This window comes from Strigops habroptila, chromosome 8 (assembly GCF_004027225.2).
Source record: "Strigops habroptila isolate Jane chromosome 8, bStrHab1.2.pri, whole genome shotgun sequence".
Taxonomy (NCBI): domain Eukaryota; kingdom Metazoa; phylum Chordata; class Aves; order Psittaciformes; family Psittacidae; genus Strigops; species Strigops habroptila.
Genome location: NC_044284.2, coordinates 10,588,749 through 10,611,105, shown reverse-complemented (window position 1 = coordinate 10,611,105; position 22,357 = coordinate 10,588,749). Strand labels below are relative to the sequence as shown.

Genomic DNA, 22,357 nt, shown 5'->3' with positions numbered 1-22,357 from the left:
AGCTGGGTTGCAAATGTGAAGGTCAAAGATTCATGCTGACATGGATCTGTTGACTGTCCCCAGGAAGACCAAGAAAATAGTAAAAGGAGTATCCAGAAAGAAGGCCAAAGAACAACTCGATATGACTGTAAAGACTACACCAAGGTTTCCTCACGAGGAGGTTTATGGCTGGGATATAAATATGAAATAATCCTTGAGAAATTATCTTGTTCATATGCCGAGGAACTGTTAGCCATTATATAGGAAGATGACAAGCTGAATTTATAACCTGGTAAAGTTTAAGGCTGAAGAGATGGAGAGCAATAGGAGGTGGCCTTTGATATCAAGGTCTTTGCTATTGCAGCTTCAGTACATATTCTCTTGCTGCAGGCAATCGCTTGATCTTCCGTGATTCCAGAAAGACCAAGTTCTACTTCAGAGGTTGAACAAAGCTCAGGAAATATTTTCTCTCAAAAAACATCTTGGAAACATGAAGCAATCAGAATGATGCAGCTTTTTTGTCCTGCTCAGTGCCCAAGGTAACAAAGGTAATCAAGATAAAAGCACAAAATAAGACTTTGACTGTTGATGGTTAGTGCCTAGTACAGGTATGATTTTTCTAGGTTGGATTTTGTAAATATAATCATCTGAGATGACAAGAAGGACAATTTTCTTTAGCATATTCAAAGGGCTTGCTGAGAAGAAAAGAACTGTTAATGCTCACTTCTGCATCCCCTTTGGGTTTACCTTGTATCTTCCTCCTCTAAGAAACCAGTTGATCAAACCTTTTCTTTCTCACGTGCTTCACTGGGAGACATTACAGATATAGCCTCATTGCTCTGAACGGTTCAAAAGCAAACGTGTGGTACGGATAATGAATCTCAGCTATGTGGAAACATATGTATTTTAATCTGAGAACCACAGAAACTAACCCTTGATGTTGAAAAATGTAGATCAGAGAGAGTAAGAGAGGGGACTTTACATTTACTCAAGTGTGAGACCAGTTTTTCATGCTCCAGACAGATCATCAGTTCAGAATGAGGAAACACAGGCAGTGGAATTCTGTTCCCTAGGAGCTGTAAGACCTCATGCAAGCCTGAACACACTGTTGCATCCTCTTGTTCTGCTAAGAGCATGACAGACAATCCCAAAGATGGGCTAAGGGTAGGACAACACTAAGCAAATAAGTTGCTTAGTACTATGACATTCAAAACTCACTTGCCAAAGGGAATCACCAAACAATGGAATGAGGTACAGTGATCTATGGAGATGGCACCAGAGTTCCTCCATCCTCTTTGTGTGGGTCCTGACACACCAACAGTCCACATAGGTGAGAGACAAGAGTTAGCCATGAACGTATGGCTACTGATTAACCAGGATTATCCTTGTTTTTCAAATTCATAGCTTCAAACATCAGCCAGACCTCTGATAGGAGAATAAAGAAACAGCACTATAAGAAATTATTCCTGAAGATCAATCCTCAAGCACAGTGCTGAGTTCCTTGCAAAGAAGAGCAGAGCAGAACATATTTTCCTCTAGCCAAGAGCCTCATTTCTTCTAACTAGTAGTTTATTGATTGTCAACTTCATTGTTAGACTAGAAGGCTAACAGCCAAGAAGCATAATGGTTACTGCTCATGGCTACTGAGCAAACAGCCTTCATATATGCAGCTGCTTATGGGACTGATGTCTAATACCTGCCTTTCTACATAACACCCTTTCATTCCTTCCAGTTGTCCTGTTACTCTTGCACTTCAAAAAGAGACTAGGAATTTTGCTTACTGAATAATTCCCAGTAAATCACCACAGGTTGTCACAATGAGAAGGTTAAAGATAACTCTCACACAAGGCCACCTTTCAAGATCCTGGTTCTTGGAATATGCTGCTCAGAAACATTACTTCTGCTGCAATATCACAATGAATTATCTCAAGATATGACAGAAGAAAAACATAATACCTCAGGAAAAGGAGGTGAGAAGAGTACATTAAAAAAATACTTGATGTCAATCCTCCAAACGTTTAAGTATCAGCTAGACAGTGATGGGGGCTTACTAGAGTCTCGTAGCTGCTGTGCCTTCCCTGCTCCCAGCACCAGAGGAAGCAAAGCCATCAGCTGATGTTAAGTCCCCCAGTGTAGCCAGTGTGGCACAATCAAGTGGTACTAGATTGAATAGAAACAACTCTTAACGGCTCAAGCATCAGGCTTAATAACAGATAAGAAGCCTTTCATGACAAACATGCAGGTCAAAGAAGATCACAGATTCCTTTGACCTACATGTCCTACTGCAAACAGTCACACAGTTTGCCTTTTTTCTTTTTCTTTTTGTTTAAAGCACCGGGAAGAGTGAAAATCAGTCCTAATCCACACACCTTGGCAACATTAGCCACTAGTAACTGGTACTCACCCTTTTCCATTCTAACTTCTGGTACAGTTGTATACTCTCCCCTCTCACTAGCAAGAGTGAGAGATGACACTTCCTTCACCCTTTTTTCCCCCCCTTGTTGAAACCTTATTTCCACTGTTCTAATAGTTCTTGACTTAACTGGGACAAGGAATATTATTCTGGGCTTCTCTGTCCTAGCAGTTAGTCTACTCTGTATTAACCATCCAGAGCACTAAAAAAATCATACTGAAGCCCCAGGCAACCATTCTAACACTGCCTTAAATTCATGGTTTAATAAAACTGCCCATTTTTACTGGACATATCTATAGCCATTTATTTATTTTTATGTATATGCACACACATACTTTTTGCATGAAAATGCTTCAGTGCTAATAAAATTCAGAAAATTCTCTTCTCTGCTACACGAAGTGAAGTTTATTTAACAGCATTTGTTCCAAGAGGTCCCAATAAGTTAAATTTCTATCCAACCTTAAAACATAGCTATTTCTTGGGCAAGACTTTCTTTCCCACCCTTTTAAGCAATATGCAGAAGCATTTATAATACTTAGACATCTTAGTAAATATTACATTCTAATACAAGGAAGAATTGTATCCACGAGTTTTAATCTAGGCTAGCACATCCAGCCACCCAAAACAAAGGGGAGGAATTTTTAAGTAGGCAGGGTATACTCTTCTCACTCTGACCTTAACTTTGTATCATCCAGTGTCCAATATCAATACCATTGCACAAACATTTTTGTTTTTTAGGGATGCAAAATATTTCTGTACAACCCTTTGACTCATCTATAGCAGTAACAGTTTCACAATACAACATGTGTACCTCTGAAGATAGGAGCTCCTCTCAGAGTAAACCAAAAGCACAGAATCATAGAATCTCAAAATCACAGGATGGTTTGGGTTGGAAGGGACATTAAAGATCTTCTAGTTCCAACCCCCTGCCACGGGGAGGGACACTTTCCACTAGACCAGGTTGCTCCAAGCCCTGTCCAACCTGGCCTGAAATGAAATTAAAACCTGCAGTGGCATACATCTTAACTTCATTACAGAGCCATGCCGTTTCTGGTGCAGAAACAACAAAATGAAGTTTTCTTTTATATACTGTGAGAAAGCAAATCCCTTGCATTTTTCAGATGGCACTTCCTATAAACAGTCACTTATTTAAACTGCAAGAGACAGCATGCTAGATAAATGTATTAATACTTTCTAGAAGAAAAGTGCCTCCAGAAAAGTCTTTCCTTTGAGTCACATTATCTAAGTTTTGAAACTCAGGTAAAATGAGGGCTGGTTTCAACTTCCTGGAGTATGCCTGGAACAACCAACTATAATTGAGACTCACCACTAAGTTATGTTGTTCAGGTTCTCAGTGTACAATACTCCCCCATCCACAAACAAGGAATTAAGCACCAGCTTATTTCACTGTCTCCACTTCGGTCACCCTGATGCTGGAAACAGAGAGTGCTGGCTAAAGGCTGGTATCAGTACAGGGCAGAGCAAATAAAGATACCAGTATTATCACTTTTTAGATAAGTCAGCCAGTGCGAGCACAGCTGACTAGACAATATACAGTGCAGAAGCAGGCATGTACCAAAGCAGAAGTAGTTCTTGTTAGACCTGAAATTATACAGACTGAGAATACAATATCCTCTGCTACAGCTGCAACATTTGGCCAAGTAAACATTAAGCTTCTTAACTGTCACGTCAGGAAAAAACAACCCATTTAAAAGCAGACAGCTCAGTTCTTCAAATACAACAGAAAAACACAAAGCAGCAGCACACACGCTATCAGGTTTTGGGTAGTAAACTAGCACACTCAGTTTTCACTTCCTAAATGACAATTGATAATTATTTTTCTTAATCTCAGCAGTGTTATGTCACGTAGTGTTTACAGGAGACATCATTTCTCCTGATGGTAGATGACATAAAAGCTGAGATTGCCTGCACTTGTCTTCACAGGCTGTGACTTTAGCTGAGGCGTACTAGAGTGCATTAATAACACTTTTAGAAAGACCAATATTGGCTTCATTTCTTTTTACAAAGCCTTTCCCTGCCCTCATCTTCACTGACTACACATGTCAGAGTAAGGTCAAAACAGCTTAATTTCCTTCTGCACTGGACAAAGAGGCATGAAGAACAGCCAGTAAATTTAGCCTCTTTAATTTTCACTGTGGCTTAAGGAAGAACAGAAGGAATTTATTATCATCAGATTGACTTCAGCATAACCTGGCTGCCTTTATCAAGGTTGCATAAATTAAAAAGCTAAAACCAGAACTCCACTTTGCTTGAGGTAAAAAAGATGCATCAACTCAAGGACACCATTTAGATTTCAAGGAAAAATAAATCATGGTAACAGACACCAGAAGAGTTGAGCACCTTTCCACTATCTCAAAATAACAGATAATGAAATGCTTATGCACCAGAGAATAGCGACCAAGTCAAGTGCGAAATGAACTAAGTTTGCCATGTACCTTACCAGTAATACTAAACTTCTCCTTTACTTGGGAGCACTGAGCAAACGTTCTTTTAATAAAAATGTAATTCTGTTTCAATATGGCAAATGCAATGTGCTTGAGAAACAGGATTTTCATATTTGGTAAGGCAACATACAGACAAGTAATGCTACCTGGCAAATCTACAATTACTTGAATGCTGCACCTCTTTCATGCCAATCAATATCTAATCACTACATACAATCAGAACATACTCAAACTTTTTTTTTCTTTTTTAAATATAGCCACACCATATTTAAATGTAGGAAAAATATTCCATAAAAATAGAATTGTTTCACTCGGAAAGCTGGAAAAAACACCAAAGCAATCTGAAGCGGTACCTCCTTTTCCCCACCAATGTGATTAAAGACTTTTACAATTTATTCCCTTAACTAAATGACAGCTTGATGGGCTCTGCTTAGCAAAAAAAAAAAAAAAAAAGAAAAGATTTTCTTAATAGCAGATCTTAACTAAAAGAAAAGCTTGTAGTGGCTTTCAGTCTGGACTTACTCTCTAACTAAATTGGGCTTCAGGCTCCTCCTGGCACAGTAAGGTCCCAGATCAGGAATTCCTATAGTTTTGTTCATGGAAAGTTAATGACAGTGCAGTGCCTGTGTAAAACAGCTCTAAGAACAGCAAGCCTCAGGCTGATACTGATGGTACAGCCTCCTGTGCCATTATGTGAATTCTATCAGTCCACAGAGGTAATATTTCACATCCAGTTGCAGTAAAACAAACGGTTCCCAGCACAGCAAATGAAACATCCAAAAAAGTCTATGTACATCTAGTAACCAAGTTGTCAAATCCACCACCGTACCACTGACAACAGCTATAAATTCAATGTGGGGATGAACCTGATGGATTTTCCTCTAGGAAACTTGGTGAGTCTCAGGCTGCTTAGCTGCTTACACTACTTGTACAACTGAGTTGTGTCTATTGTGCTTCCAGTTTAAACATGAAGCCCTCATGATCTCCAGTAAAAAAAGAGATAACTCCATGATTAGTTGGACTTCTTTAAGCATCTCTAGAGATGGCTGGAAGCACTCCCCTTAGCAGAAGTGGATAAGCAATGCCCTGAAAACAGCATCAATGAAAGCAAAGGAGTATCTAAAAGTTGATGTGGTTCTCATCCACAGCTCTAGTGGCCTGGACAGCTCCCCCAAAGCAGGCTCAGCCATCCAGCACTCAAAACACTCCTTATTCCCAAGAGTAAGATGGCAACTGATTCTGCCTGGGCAGCATCATCCAGTTTGTGAGTCCTTGCCAAGGTTCAAACTGTCCATATTTAGTCAAGATTCAGGTTAAATTGGTAGCAAATTTTTCTCCCAATGAGACAAGAATTTAATCAAGAAACACCAAGGCATTTTTCAAATCCATAAGGCACAAGTGATGACATACCAAGGACAGACAGGCAAGGGAGAAAAGCTAATAGTTTACACCTATCCAAGGTCTTACACTTAGGATAAAAGCCTGCTACGGTCTAACCCACGTGAAAAACAGACAAATGCAAAGCTTCAGCAAAACCCAGTGGTTATCCAATATCGGAAGGGTACACATGGGAAGCCAGTCTTACGGTACCTCAGTGCGTCAGTGGATGTCTGATAGATCATGTCCTATTCCTTGCCATGTCTATTCCTTCCCAAGTAGAGTTTCCCAGTGAGCACAAACACTTGAAGCACTCTGTACCCCCATGTAAGCTGCAAATATCCTCTTCAAGGAGACAGCAACACATCATCATCACCCAGGCATCCTTCAGCTGCAGTAGCTGCCAGAGAAGCACAGACCTCCAGTCCTAAAGCTTTCTCTGCAGCAGCCAGCAGTCCTTAAAGGCAGTCAAGCAGGAGTGAACTGCTGAAACCTCCTGCTCTAGTAACAGCTCTGAACACAGTGTGCTTTGCTGCTCCCATGGGAGGCCAGAGATGCACTTCCTCCGGTGCCCTGTCCTGCAGGAGGGATGCAATCAGAGCAGGCACCAGATCCAGCTTGCAGGCCATCTGGCAAACCACAATGCTGCCTCTGATCGAGAGGAGGCTTCGAGCCAAGAATCAGTACCAACTGTTTTACTGGAAACATCTCCAAACATTTTCCAGCTACCTAACAAGGCTGGAACAGCAACTAGCTCCAATGGAGGTGTCTCTCTACAACTGCATGCTGTGAGAAGACCCTGTGTTGACAAAATCTGCTGGGGTTGTGATAGCAGCTAAGAAATCAGCAAGAAACAGGAATAAGTACTCAGAGCAGACAGTATCAGGAATACCAGTACTGCCTGCTTATTTACTTAATGACTCATACAGAGGAGGATACATCCATTTAGGCTTACTGACCAGTATGTAAACAGGTAATAAAAGAGCTTATGAAATCACTGGGAGCTCAGCCTTTCCTGACCTCAGAGAACAAAGAAGTCTTATAGCAGCCGAGTATCCTCTTTTCACTCTCCCTCTTTCTTTACCCTGTTGCGCAATCTTTCTCCACAGATTAAAGTTACACTTTTCACAAAATGTGAAAGCAGAAGAGAGAGCAAAAGGTATTTCTGTTCACCCACATCAACAGAAAGGTACAGACTATGCCAGGATAAATATTTCCAAGTGATATTCCTCAGTTTTCCAGATTTATTTTTTTTGGCAAAAGGGTTCACAGGTAACATCTTTACCCTCAAAACATCCTTCACCCACTCATGAAGAGCATGTGGCTTAACTATAGACTTCTGCAATCAAACATCACAAGAACTTTTTAATATTGGAGCTTAATATACAGATTCTGATGTGTGCAGAAATCATAGACTGCACTTAAAAATACTTCCCCCCAAAAAACCCAACTAAAAATCATTATACATATACATAAGCAGTCACAGCCTCTTTACGTATAAGGAACGCATAATGTAGAAGAAATGGCACTCCAAGTCCTGCAGGCATGTTTTGAATGTGTAGACTGCAGACACAGTACAGGAAAAAAAACGGGCTATTTTTTCATATACATGGAAAACAGTTAACTAACGCTCTTGAAACACATCCTACTTTTCCATACCATTAGCTTCCACATTATTAGGTAGAAAGTGTGAAACATCAATAGCAATCCTATTTAAAGGCTTCCAGGAGTTCTCAGTGTCTAAATACATATAATAGAAACTCAAAATCCAATTATCCTCAGTTTGTACTTTTGAGCACTTCACCATTACTTTTCCCCACACATTGCTATAAGGAGCATGCAGGGCCACACACTTTCAATTAATGAAAAACAAATCAGAAACAAAGATGCAGATTCTGAAACATGGACCCAGTACTGCAGATCACTTTCCTCCAGCACTAATCTTCCATAAAAAGTCCCACAGCTTTAATGTATATAAACTAAGTTACTCAAACATGTTCCCAAAACGTTCCACACCTCATCCTCTGAAGAGGACACTTGCAAAACACAGACGACTAGTCAATGCAAGAGAATCTTTTACAACTTGGTAACACCTTTTGGTTTGGGGCTTTCGGGTTTCCATCCTTTTTATGCAGAATTGTGCAGATGATACCAGAAACCAACTAGCACAAATGAATGTGAACAGCATTTCTCTCTCCAGCTACAAGTCTTTTCTTCCTCGAGTAGTAAGGCCCCCTGACCCTGCATCCCCTCCTACCTCTGTCAAGTACTACACTCATGAGAGTCTTATCAGCACTACCAAATATACAAATATTTAAGAAACGCACATGGATAATGAGACACAGCTTAAATTTGCAAAACACAGGAAATCAGAGTTCAGTGTAGGCTGAATTTCTACAAGGCCCTTTCTTCTCACACCAAAAAGGATCTATGCACAAGAGGCCTGTGACTCCACTGCTGAACAGTTTAGAACAATTTCGGCACAGACAGAATGACAATTGACAACCACCCAGAGCTATTTTTCATCACTCTAGTAGCTTTGAGTTCACAGGTACTAGGTTGCCCATACCAAAATATAGAAAAATTAAGAAAGTAACCAATAGAAAAGCACATTTATTAGCCTAATTAAAAATCAGAACTAATGTTGCTGAACAGGCAAACTTAGGCTTACCTAGGCTCATGGCTTCTTCTTATATATTCTTTCTTAAAGTGACAGTAAATGCTAAAACAAGATATTTTAAACCTTAACTGTTTGCCTCAGAAATCCTAGTTTTATTTCAATGTTGAGTGCAGGACTTGCGTGACATTTCCCATTTTGATTTCTGTTATTAAAGGATTTTAAAACAATACCACTGCCTACAGCCCCAACGGGCTGAGTACAAAAATAACATAAAAGATATCACGAACTCTACAAAGTACAATTTTGATTTCATTTCATTCAAGCAGTATGTCCTTTACTTTAGGGAAATTAATTTACCATCTTTGATAGCAAGCACTCTTCTTCAGCTACTCTGAACGCTGATAGCATCATCTGAGGTACAACTGGAACAGAACTTGAAAATGCTTTATGTAATCTAATACGTTCACCAAACTAAACAAAAGTTTGTCTCACAAACTTAACTTTCTGATCCTGCAGATGAAACACCCGAGTTTCCTCCACTCACCAAAAAATATCCATGTTCCCAGTGGTTCACCTCTTTCACTGAGCACTCCAGCTTTTTCAAGAGCTTTCAAATCAGTGATAATTAATTGGTATGGTAGAAAATATTACCTAGGTCCTACACATTTCTGCCACTGGTAAAATACATATTTTCCCAAGTATGCTTCTATGGGCTGTGCCAGCCCAGAAAGGCAATTGCACACTAATCTGAAATGAGGACAGGTCTACCTTCAGGAAGACTGAAGATCAAGGCCCAAGACACTGGGTAGCTCATCTGTCACATACAAAGCTTACTCACCTTCAAGACATAGATCATTTTGGAAGAAGTAATGGTCCATGAGTTTCTGTCATTAGGTGTCTTTGGTCTTCCTCTCAGAAACTGGTATTCTGGAAATACAAGAAAAACTTCAATTTAAAATACAGCACTCTCAGGTAAAGACACTGTGTTACATAAACATTGCATTTTTCCTGCTTTTTACCAGGCACACTGAAAATTCACCCAAAACCAATCTGACAGATCAAGACACTGAATTACTATGTTGTCTTATCTCAAAGAAGGTGGTGGGGGCTTCTTTCTTCACCCCTGCAACCCTCACAGCTTACACATTTACTATCTACATTAGAGTAGCATACTGGGAATTTATCCTAAAGATAGGGAATAGGGAAGTGGCATTTAAAGTCACACGGGTGCCAGAATGGAGAATTATACTGTGTTATCAAAAGTCCCTTTTCACCTTGTCTGCTACATTTTACATACTGACATATATTCACTACACTTCGGTTTATCTCAAAAGCACTGAGCTTTTCTGCTGTATTTTGCCAAGGTTCCCTTGATAATAGCTTAGCTTCCTTAACCTCACTAGAGACATTGGATTCCAACTGTGCAGCACAATCAGGGCACTTCTTAGTCTGCTTGGAGGACTTCCGAGGAGTTTGATATATGTTTGGAAAATAATGCTGAAAAGGCAAAGCAAAAGCACTGGGATTGTAAATGAGCAAATGCCACATTAGAAATAAATTCCCTAGGAGGCCCATTTCGCAGCCAAAATAATTAGATCGCTAGCAAGAATCATCCTGAGCAGATAAACGGCGTGTTATGAGATTAATCAAGGTCACGTTCCTCTCACATCAGGTTTTTAAAAAGATTCCTCCCCTGAAAACTTAGCCCTAGGGCTTCATCCAAATTAAGTATTCATTCTTGATGTACATCAGTTCAAACTGAATCAAAGCATACTAGAGTCTGTCAAGAGCTGACTGCCCAAGGAAAGGCAGTGTGCCTTCTAAGTGAGAGAATGCTGCATTTGAGAGCCACCTAGACTCTGTGACCGCTGCTGCTGGGTGTTCAGAGACAACTGCCAACTCATTAAAATCCAACAGTAAAAGTTTATTAAATATGCAAACATTAATGGAATGGGACTAGCAGCTACTTAAGCAGATAAGATTTCAAAACAGCATGTCCTGCAGTTCCTGTTACCAATATTCTGCCCTTTTGGAAGTGTCCATGAAAGAGTCGAAACACTACTTAAGGCAGTGAAACTCTCCATCTCTTTCAGATCACTCAGGTCACATTCTTCAAGGCTCCCATTAGCCAGGAAGCTTAGGAAAAGACACCTACCTCCCAATAATTACAGCTCAGTATATACTATTCTCGCTTGACTGCTTGAGATACCCAAGGCTTTTTTTCCCCTTTGCCCCTATCTGCAGGACAGGTCTCACACCACTTTGCAGGCTCACAGATATAAAGGTTTTGCATAATCCTAAATTCAAAGTTCTTGTTACCTTGCTGCTGGAGTTGAGAGAACTACAAAGAAAGGAGTAGAGTGTCTTACTGACAGTATAGATTAAAGAAAACCAGCCACTTAAAAACAACTCTCCTGTAACTTCAGGTAACTTCACGCACACACACAACATGTGTAGAGCTCTCCTTGGAGCTATTCTTTCTAAAAACAAGTGTCAGAGTCCTCCGTGCAAACAGCAATCTCAGTACAATTTATTCCACAAAATGCAGTTTCATTCCTGGATGACTCTGCAAAGTCCCAGTGCTTGGTCAGTACCTCAGCAAAGCCCCAGGTTTTGCTGTCGGGTGAGATCAGACTTGGAAGTGTTCTTCACTAATACTATCAGCATAATCTGAGCTAGCCCAGGACTCATCACACAAAGCATAAACACATTTCTAATCTACCTCTAATGCACCTCCAAGTGACTCTGGCAACAGCCTTTCTCCCTCAGTAGTAGTTTCAAAGAACATATGGAAGATTTAATCCTTTAATCATGAAAAAAAGTCTTCTCCCAACACACAAGTGTGGTATAGCACCTCTGCCTTGGAGATATGAGGTTTCGGAAACAAAGACTGAAATGAAACATTAGGGAGCAGCCTGGAAAAAGCATAATTTACCAGGAAAGAGGACAAATTAAGGAGTATGATGTACTGTGGCCTTCAAAGAAAACACTGAATTCATTGAACGCAAGGAGGGGAAACTGGCTGTTTGGCTGAGCAGGTTCTTTACTACCATCCTTCCTGGTACTGAGACAGTCTTGTATGGGAGAAGAGTGGGCTGTTTTAAGTGTGAAGAACCACCCAGCACCCAGCCTATGCAATGCAATGCAAATCTGAAGTTAGGGGTTTCTTTCAGTCCTGCAACTATATGGACCAACCACAAAATAGGCAGAAGGTTCAAGGATGCCCTGGCCAGAAGGGAATCAACAAAACCACACATCCATTATCTGATGCAACACAAGACATCACGTGTCACAGAACCTTGAGTAGCAGTCAATTTGGAGTCTATTTGACATTCAATAGTGTCCCACTCCATAAATCAGGAAGCCTGGGCTTAGATTTAGATTTTTTGACAAAGAACTAACATATCCTCTTGGAAATGAAGGCAAAGAGATTGACTTTCTGAATAGTGCACTGACCAAATCTCACACAGATTGGTGTGAGATCTCACTCTCTCAGAGTCTGGAGAACGATCTTTGCTGCTTAAGTGTGTTCAGAACCACAGGAAAGCAGCCAGCTTGTCAGGAAGCTTGAGGTGCTGGTCCCGAGGTCAGCTGTTCCCTGACAAAGGAAAGGAAAATCCATACAAATCCTTTCATCTCTTAAGGGCATCATGATGATTCTTTCTGTTGCAACTTGTACATTCTGGCCCTAAAGACAGGTGAAAAAAAAGACCCTGAAAACATTCCCTATGGCTCCAAGCACCAGGAGGCTTCTGTAGAGGTATCTCCTCAGTCAACTGCCTCGATCAGCTTACTGAGCTCCTGAACTTGACTGCACTAAACAGCACCCACCAACAGTTTGGATTCTCTCTACCCAGAGAGCTCTTACCCCCCAGGAATGGACTATAGATAAATGAACACAAAAATAACACTTGCAGGTTACAGCCAGCATCTTTGCTCAATCTTCTGCCTATCAAACTGCAGGAGGAGTCTCTAATCACAAGATCACATCAAATCAGTTAACCAGCACCACTATTTCCTCCCATTAGAGGCAGACAAGCACACCAAAACTACAGGACATTGTGCAGGAATGTAAATAACCCATTAAAAAAGCTCTCTATTTGTAAGTGAACCAGGAAGGTCAAAGTACTCTGTATCAACTATAAAACATACTAACCTTCTCTTAGGAAGATATGAAGAGAGAGAAGTCCGTCCAGAAACCCTATGACTACAGCAACATTTAAACATTCTCATTCCCAAAGGGCTGTTGCAATACCACCGAGGAACACCGCGAACTTTAGCATTCAGGTTGTTATAAGGAAAACAGGTAGAAAACAAATGATGTTAAGGAAAACTCAGAAATCAGTCTGCTACCAGCCCCCAGCACTATGTTTTCTCCACCTCTGCCAATATTCAGGCGCTTGGCTGATCTGAAACTAGCAGCAGCACTGGATACACAGCACCAGAGGGAAACTGCTCTTCAAACGATACCCAAGTAGTCCAGAAACAGAGAGGAAATTACATCCCCTTTAGCACTAAGCTGTCTTGCCACAGACCAAAGGCCAAAACTGTAATGGCCATAGCACCAGGCACCAAATAAGACAGTGACAATGCAACCTGACAAGCCAGGCTGGCACAGTGATCCAGAGCTGCGGACATCAGGGGCATTGACCATTATCTATTAGTTATAGGGCAAATCTCTTGAGCTAAGATAGGAGCAGTCATACCTCAAGTCTCTGAAATGCAGACAAGGTGTTTCCTGACAACCACAACCAACCAAGGGAGTGAAATGAATGTTTTCTGACCAACTTACTGTTCGATGACCCCACTAACATCCCTTGGCAGAAGACAGGATCCTCTCTGACAGAACCACCACCAACAGCTGATCCAGCACAGTGAGACCAAAGCTGACATTGCTATACTCGCCTCTGCTCGGCTCTGAGGTTAGATGGGCTGACCACCTTCTCCCCAAGGGAACTCCAAAAATAGCATTTACTAACTCAAGGGAGTCCACGCCTGAATAAACCACAGGCAGAGGTCTTTGTTCACAGCTCACACCACAGCAGTAACTCAGTAGATGGATGCAAGGAGAAATGTAGGCCACGCATGCAGAGAAAAAGAGATATCCATACTTCAAAGCTATCATAGATCTTGTTTTCAGAGTCAGGAAATGAACACCCATTAAAATAGCCTGCAAGTACTGGTGTACAGCTCAATATGAGCCAGATGGGCTAAGGGAAAAACACACTTCATTAGAAAGTTAAAAAGTTGTTGATTATTTTCCCCACTAAATTGCCTGATGAATCACTAAAGAAAAATCTTTGTGATGTAACTATTCAGAGTTGCATAAAGAACACTCGTAATTAGCTCTTCAAGTAATCCTCTGACCACCATCTGGAGTTCAGCCTAAATCTTGACCTCGCTCACACCAAACATCCATGCATCTTTGAAGCATACCCAACAATGAATCACATCACATTAAATTCACAAAGTGGAAAACACTGGCAGAAATGTTAAAACCTGAACTACCTTTCACCCCACGGGCTCTGCACAAACAGCTCTATAAATCCATGTTCCAGAATATCCAGGGTGAGCAACGAGCAATTCACCCCCATTATGTTAAGGGAAATGGTTTCAAAATGAAAATACTTAAAGAGGCAGGATTTATCAACCCAATCCTACATGTAAAACAAAGCATTTCTTCCACCAAAACCTCAGTTTATGGGAAAAGAAGTCAACGTATGACATACCCAACCTTCTTCCACTAACACAGGAGAAAAGTCTCCCTAGAACTAGATTCTGACAGGAAACTAGACTTATCAAAGATATAAAATCACTTATTCCCCCACCCACCTATAAACAGCTCAAAATATATTACTATTAAAGGATGCAGAAATTCCTTCATCTAAAGCACCATAGATGTCTGGCTCTTTTTTAATTTTTGCTAACAACCTCCTGATTAGTATGAAACTCCTATTCCCACTGACAAATGAGAAAGACTAAGATACCTCCCACCTACAAAGCCTCTTAGCTAGAAAAAAATTAGTTTTCCTTAATATACAACTCTGTGTTGCATGCTGAGCTCCCCACAGAAAGCATTCAAGAATGACACATGCCACAGCACCAAAGAAAAAATATCTCCTTAGTTCCAGAGGAATTCTGTTTTCAATGAGGTTTAGCAAGCAGATTTTAGGCCTCTGTAAGAAAGCCCACAACAGCAAGGAAAGAGGCATGAAGCAGGCCAAAAATACTGAACCAGTTATGCTTAGTTCATATCTGAAAGTGAATCTGCAAGAATGAGAAATGTTTATTTTTTCAAGGGATCATGTGTACGTAAAACACAAAGAGCCTTCTGTACTGAGAGACATGGTCCCAGAGACAGACCTCCTGACAGCTGGCCTGCTGGCACACTGGTACGTTTCAGTATAAATAAGAGCAAGATGAGAAAGGACCACCAGAGCTGGCACCAATGAGACCCCAAATTCTAGTCATTTCACTATCAACAGAGAGATAGAAAAGGACTGTCACCACCCCCAGGTACAAAATTCATTACATACTCATGTAATGCAGCAGAAACTAACACTGGGCATGACTATACTAGAGGAAGGTTGCTGAGCCTCCTCTGCAATCATTAGCTGTTTCTGTGCACAGCTAGACTGGCTTTCATTTGGTAGGGGGTAATTTTAAGTCATTGCCATCTTTGCCACAATACCCTTCTCCTGGCTGCAGTTTCAGCAAGGGTTACACAAGACCAAAGTCCTATACAGCAAGTCAATATTTAACTTAAGCACTGTACTGTTGAGACCCACCTAGAATATTTGATATAGTAACTTATTAAATCTTACACTATCTTTTCTAACAAAGAATAATAAAGGGCAATTTATCTTCTAGTTGTAAAGATAAATTCGACAAGGAGAGCAGTTAGATCCAGCTTTAGTAATTTTAATAAGGGACCTAACAGAAAACGTTTCCATGAAAGAAGATCAAAACAGCTGAACCCAGGACAATACAACATGTACACTGCAGAACAGGTTCAAGGCAGGGGCAGGAGCCACAGTACAAAAATCATTTAAAACAAAACCATAGCAAGTTCTGGAAAGTCAGCACTTTTTCCAAGAAGTAGTATTTTAACACTGCAATTAAAGCCATTAAACTATGTCACAAAGGCATATATAAAACTTCTGGACATCACAAGGAGAATTCATTCTCCACTAAATAGCTGAATAAAATCTACAGCTGCTGTACTAACATAGACTTTAAAACAGTACAATACAGAAAAGACTGGGGTATTTCAGGCTGGTTGTTCTTAATTTTAGTGAAGCTAACCAAACTGTTTATATCCCTAAAAAGCCTTAGCATGCGCCTGATGTAAAGTTTTGCTAATAGTCTTATCTTTTATCATCTTAATGGACAAAGATCTAGCTGATGTCAGAAACAGCTGTTAAAGTACAGTTCAGACCAAAACTGAGCAACTGAGAGTAATTTCGCATTTGCTACATCCATTTCAATTCTTTATCCACCTGTTTTCTGTGTCTAAATGTGATCTCTTTATTTATTGTTAGTACTCCCATCTTTACACTTCGTAAAAACTGCTTTTATTCTCTGAAATTGAGCATCTGTTTTAGCAATGATTCCAGTGGAGTTATTGGTAATCATTATTACAGGTAAATTTCCAAAAATTCTCCAGTTCTGTATGTCTAACCCTTCACATATACCAGTCTGGTCATCACCCAAAAGTAAACTTTTTTAGTAAACAACATAAAACTAAATGTGAAAGGCTGGAATGGGGGGCTGAGAATATTAGCTACATCATGGAATAAGGACACAGACAGTATTACAAAGCTGTCAGCTAAAAAAGTACCAAACCAAAACAACCACCACCACAAAAACCCACACCAAAAAACCAAGCCACCAACACTAGGCCAGCTCACCTGTGCAGGGAAGCACAGCCCCAGGGAACACTTTCACAAGCAGCTTAACTGATTTTGCCCCGTGACACTGCCTAATGGGCGGACCTGCCTCTCCCTGTTACATACACTGCATTAGTATAGACACACAGTCAGCTCCACCAGTTCACTTGCTGTATGGTGCTAACTGCTGGTCGGTTTGGCAGAGGAATCCAGCCAACCACACAACCACTTAGACCTGCACATGAGAGGCAATGAAAATGGGCAGTCAGAGGGCTGGAAAAGAGGTGCACAGGGCCACCCTTCTGACCAAGAACATAGTCTTAAACCTGATCTCCTGAAATTCCACACCTGCTGGTACCTATAGTTATGTACACATAAAAGTAAGCTTTCACATCTCGAGTGCCTCCTCGGCACAACCAGATCAGGACCCAAATCCAAGTCAGAGTGAATGCAGAAAGTATGTATCTTTACTTTTTTTTACTCTGCTTTGAGAACAAGATCAGTATGTTAAGACCAGTCTATCTCCGAACTACTAAAGCTAGAGGATAAAAGAACAACTGCAAATGAAGTCACAACAAGGTCTTAGTAATTTCCAGCAGCAAAACTCCCACAAAGCTAAAACGAGAAAGGAGGCTGACAGGTTCCGATCCAATTTTCCTCTAAAGGCTTTATTTTCATTGCGCTACACTTGCAAGCGTTACTTCTATCCCCCTCCACTCTCTTAGCAAAAATAAGCTAGAAGTACTAGATTCTGCCAGGGGAACTGCTTCTCCACATAAAAAGGCAAGATGCTGTCTTCTTTCAGTTTTAAGTACTGCAATTCTTACCAGCTATCCCTTTGTTTCACTCTATTGAGCTAAGCCAACGATAGTCCAAGCAAAGCATCTGCTAAAATCATCCCTTTCACTCTTCCAACCTTCTGCCAGGTGACAGAAGCATCGAAATTACTTACACTTTCTTTTTTTTGTTGTTGACAGCCCCTGGGACGTTTTGTTCAGACAGGATTACAACAGACACCACGGTCTTAACTCAGTAATGATCGACCTCAGATTCCCTCTGCAGAGCTACTTAAACGCTTCCTCCTTACCGGGAAGAGGAGATAATGCCCCGCGATTGTTCATCTGCCTCAAAATATGTATTACCAACACCTTGCCTCATTATAGGGCTGAGAAACAGCTACCGCCACGAACGTAACTCTTTCTTTTAAATACGAAAAACTCCCCTTTTTTCAATATGCGAGCGGGGAATGTACGCGCCTCAACACCGGACAAACCCTGCCTCGACCCGTGCAAAGCAGAAGCGACCCCAAGGAGCACCGGGACGCGCTCAGCGCCCCCGGGAAGCACCGCTGGCCATCCCGAGAGGAGATGTACCCAGCGCTCCGACAGCAGCCAGGTGCTGAGGGGCCGCCGCAGCCGCTCGCCACAGGCGCGACCCCGAGGGCCCTGCCCGCACCGCCCTCCCCGCGTTACCTGGGCACTGCGTCCGGCGCCGGCAGCACCACCCGGCTCCGCACCGCGACGGCCTCGCCTCCGCGGCGTCACTTCCGAAGCGAGGCGGGACCGCACCGCCGTCCGCTCCGCCCCGCGTAGCTGGGCGCGCAGGCGCAGGAGGCCGCCGGGTGTCTGCTGTTGGCTGGCATCGCTGGCGCTGGAGCACCCGGGGTCTGCCTCAGGGGCTCCCGCCTGAAGCCCAGCGGGCCCATAGCGGTGTGAAGGGGAATCTCTGCTGCCCCGGGCGTGCTGCTGAGGAGGATCGGGCCTCTCGGACAAGGGACGGGCCCCATCCAGGCCTGTTCTCGGCCTCCAGAGCAGCCAGTTTAATCACCTGTGCGGGCTGCCATGGAAAGAAGTGCACCAGTTTTGTGGCTGAGTGCAGTTAGGGCAGACAAACCACAAAATGGTCTTCTTGTAGCCTCAGGTTTCCCCTGGTACCGTATCTGATCCCAGTAGTCACAATTCTTCAGCCAGTTCGTGCAGAATCACAGACTGGTTTGGGTTGAAGGGACCTGAAAGCTCATCCAGTTCCAACCCCCTGCCACGGGCAGGGACATCTTCCACTAGAGCAGTTTGCTCCAAGCCCCTGTGTCCAACCTGGCCTTGAACACTGCCAGGGATGGGGCAGCTGCAGCCACAGCTTCTCCGGGCAACCTGTGCCAGGGCCTCACCAAGAACTTCTACCTAATGTCTAATCTAAATCTCCCCTCTGTCAGGTTAAAGCCATTCCCCCGTGTCCTGTCACTACAGGCCCTTGCAAAAAGCCCCTCTCTAGATTTCTTTTAGACCCCTCAAGGTATTGGAAGACTGTTATAAGGCCTCCTCTGGACTTGCTCCAACAGTTCCACGTCCCTCTTGCGGTGTTGCCCCAGAGCTGGATGCAAGACTGCGGGGGGGGGGATCTCACCAGAGCGCAGTAGAGGGAGAGAATCTCCTTCTCAACCTGCTGGTCACGCTCTGGGGATGAAGCCCAGGATGCGGTTGGTTTCTGGGCTGCAAGCACACACTGCCAGGTCATGGAGAGCTTCTCGTCAATGAACACCCCCAAGTCCTTCTCCTCAGGGCTCTTAATCCAGTTTCTGTCCAGCCTGTAGTTATGCTTGGGATTGCCCTGCCCATATCACCATTTATGGGGATGATAGCAAGCATCCTTTGTTTGCTGGTGTCACAGGTTTTTGGATTGCTTTTGGGGATATTGTCCACTTTAAACCAGCACGTGTAGTATAAATAATTATATAAATAAAAAATAATTAAAATATATTAAATAAATAAGAAAATAAATTAAAAAAGCAGCAATACCTGTATGACAGCACTAAGTGCTTGTGTTTGCTCTCATTTTAAAAATATGGGAACACACTCCCCATTTTTAGTTCTCCCCCAGTTGAATTCATAACAGCCACGTCAATTTCCATGCTAAGCAATGAGGAATCACCGCTGCAGTTCACTCTGCTGTCTTGCTGTGTATCAATCCAAGAAGTTGGTCTCTCCACGTGCACAAGCAATACCACGGCTTGCCAGGAGGTGTTGCTTTGAAACCACTCAAATATCGGAGCTTAAAAATCATTAAATGGGCTTGGACTGTTAAAAATAGCTGACAGATACTTTGTTCTGGCAGGAGGAACTCAAGATCATTTCCCTCCATTTGAAATGGTAATTTTTCTTTAAGACTATTCAAATCTGAAATGCGCAGAGTAGTTTGGAGGGAAAAAAATGCTGACCACGCAACCCACTCAATGGGAAATACTGTGGGGTTTGAACATTGCTAATATGTTAGACCAGCTTTATGTGTGCAAAAGTGTCCAGCTTTGTCTTTGCAAGTCAGGATGTTAATATATATATATATAACATAACAGACCTGATGCAGTGGGAAGTTTTAGAGGGGTAACTCTTGTTTTCAAGAAGCCAGAGAGTATACTAAAGCCTCAATAAGACAAATAGTTGTGCTTCTCATCTGTGTCACTGTGCTTTCCACACCTGCACACATACCTTTTTAAGGAAAATTAGCTGTTTTTTTCAAAGGGGAGTGTGCAGTGTTGGGTATAAAACTGTTCTCCACCTACAACCCTGTTTTCAAGTACATATTAACAGTGACAAATTTAATTATTCATTTAATTATGCCGAGCCTTGGTCCAGAAGACAGAACAAGAGGAGAAGTTTCCAAGGCATTTGAAACCTTTTTTGCTAAAGGAAGAAATGCCTCAAAGGATACCCAGCGAGGAGAAGTTTTTAAATATGTCTTTATAACATCAAGTTAAAATGATCTCCATGGCTAAAAGAAGCTGAGGCTCTTCAGCAAAAATTTAAACTCTAGAATAGGATGATATTTCACAGCCCACAGTATGCCTTGGTGTGTAGACGTAGCTACCACACTTACTCCAGCTGTGCCTTTCAAAGAGCTATACGCGCCAGCCCTGAGGCAATGAACTCCAGCTCACTAAGGGTGGTTTTGGAGGCAGTTTAGAAAAGGACCATAGACTTAGCAGAGGAGGTCACCTAAGGGTGTGTATAACCAAAGGAGCCTTTGAAAACTATTTTATGTTCAGATGTTTACCAGTATTGGGTTTTACCACAGTTTAAGGTATTAGCCAGGATCAGAGAACAGTGTACCAGACAAAAGATTATAGAGGTGAGGAGATCCACAGCTCTTTTTACACCAAATAATTTCTTTTAAAGAAATATAGATATATAGGTATAGATATAGATGAAATTTAAAAGTCATAGCTGTAAAAAGGAAAGCAGAAAACAGTTGATGAATTTAACTGGCCCTTACGAGCCATTGTTTCAGCAGGGTGTAATTCAAGTCTGATGTTTAGACCCACTGCCATCAAGAATTAGTAGGTTTTCAGAGCTCCTACCCCTCTCAGCACCATAACCGCGAGTTTTACCACAAAACCTTAGCACGGATTGTGCAACTGGTTAGACCTTCCATATTCCTCAGACATAATTTCAGCAGAAATACTCCTACAGCTGGAACATCACTGCAGACTCTCCTTTCCAAATGCCTCTGGGGTCAGAAATTGACATGTTTTGTGCAACTAGTCAGTCATTTTCCTGGAATTTTTATTCTGTGTGAATAAGTTTATAGGAAATCAAGCTGCATCTTCTGAAGTACCTCGCAGCAATGATATACTGGAATAAAAAATAAGCTGAGCCTCCTGTAAATAAAGCACTTGTTCATATCCTTCAGCACTTCCTGAATAAGGCTCATGATCCCAGGAGGCTTGACAGACTCATGTTGCTCTGGCTCGGGAAGAAGCAGGATTCTTTTTCTCTTACCACAGCACATTCTGACGGATTTGGAAGACAAAGCACAACATTCACATTCCTTGAAATCTGTCCTTTGGTGAATAATCCCTCACTTCTACTTCTAGTAATGGAGCTTCTAAGGATTTGATATTCCCATTTTGAGAAGCCTTTCCTTCCTCCGGAGCTGGAATGAGAACCAGGTGTATTTATTGAGCACTATTCTCTACTGTGTCATCAAAAGACCAGCAATCAAAGGGATGACAAAACTTAACAACCCCAGAGGAATATTCACAACCTATCTGCCTTGTCCTGTTGAAAGCAAGCATTTCATTACTCCTCAAACTTTCTTATACAAAGTTAAGCCTCTACCATAATCAGTTTACTTCAGAAATGGCATCAGCTAGCACAAACAAGAGTAGAGCTGTCCCCTAGTAGAGGATGAAGACATGAGCAATTTTAGATAGTCAATGTTAGTTGTATTTCTCTTCATATAGCAAGATACCATTTCTTTTGACAGGCCTAGAGCTAGAGAAAGCTGCCACAATGTCTTGTGGTTTCACAGTCAACAGCTGCCAGGCAGGGAAGAGCCCTGCCCCTTGCAGAACAGCTTTACAAATAGAAGTATCGGAGACCTGTACAAGCTTTCGGTGAATTGGTCCAACACTTACAAAAAAGAAGCTTGACCATCTTGATTACATTTTGTCAAGTGCACCAACCGGCTCTGCAACCTCAACCCTCTCCCATGGTTGCCTGTGCTCAAGATCATCTCTGACGTAGCAGAGCTGCACTGGCTTGGATCAGGCTTCTGTGAAGACAGCCAAGCTGTGAGAGGTAAAAACACAAAGAAGCCTAATCTGGGGCTCATGCCCATG

General features: G+C 42.0%; 1 protein-coding gene across 1 annotated transcript in view; it reads right to left on the bottom strand.

Moving 5' to 3' along the window:
- Positions 1–18,293, bottom strand: part of MAP3K13 (mitogen-activated protein kinase kinase kinase 13) — a 79,422-nt gene extending 61,129 nt beyond the window's left edge. Inside the window, exons 1-2 of the mRNA XM_030494119.1 lie at positions 18,216–18,293; positions 9,693–9,781 (exon numbers count right to left, since the gene is read on the bottom strand). The gene's annotated coding sequence lies outside the window, so the exon portion shown is untranslated. The remainder of the gene's footprint in view (positions 1–9,692; positions 9,782–18,215) is intronic.
- Between the last annotated feature and the right edge of the window lie 4,064 nt (positions 18,294–22,357).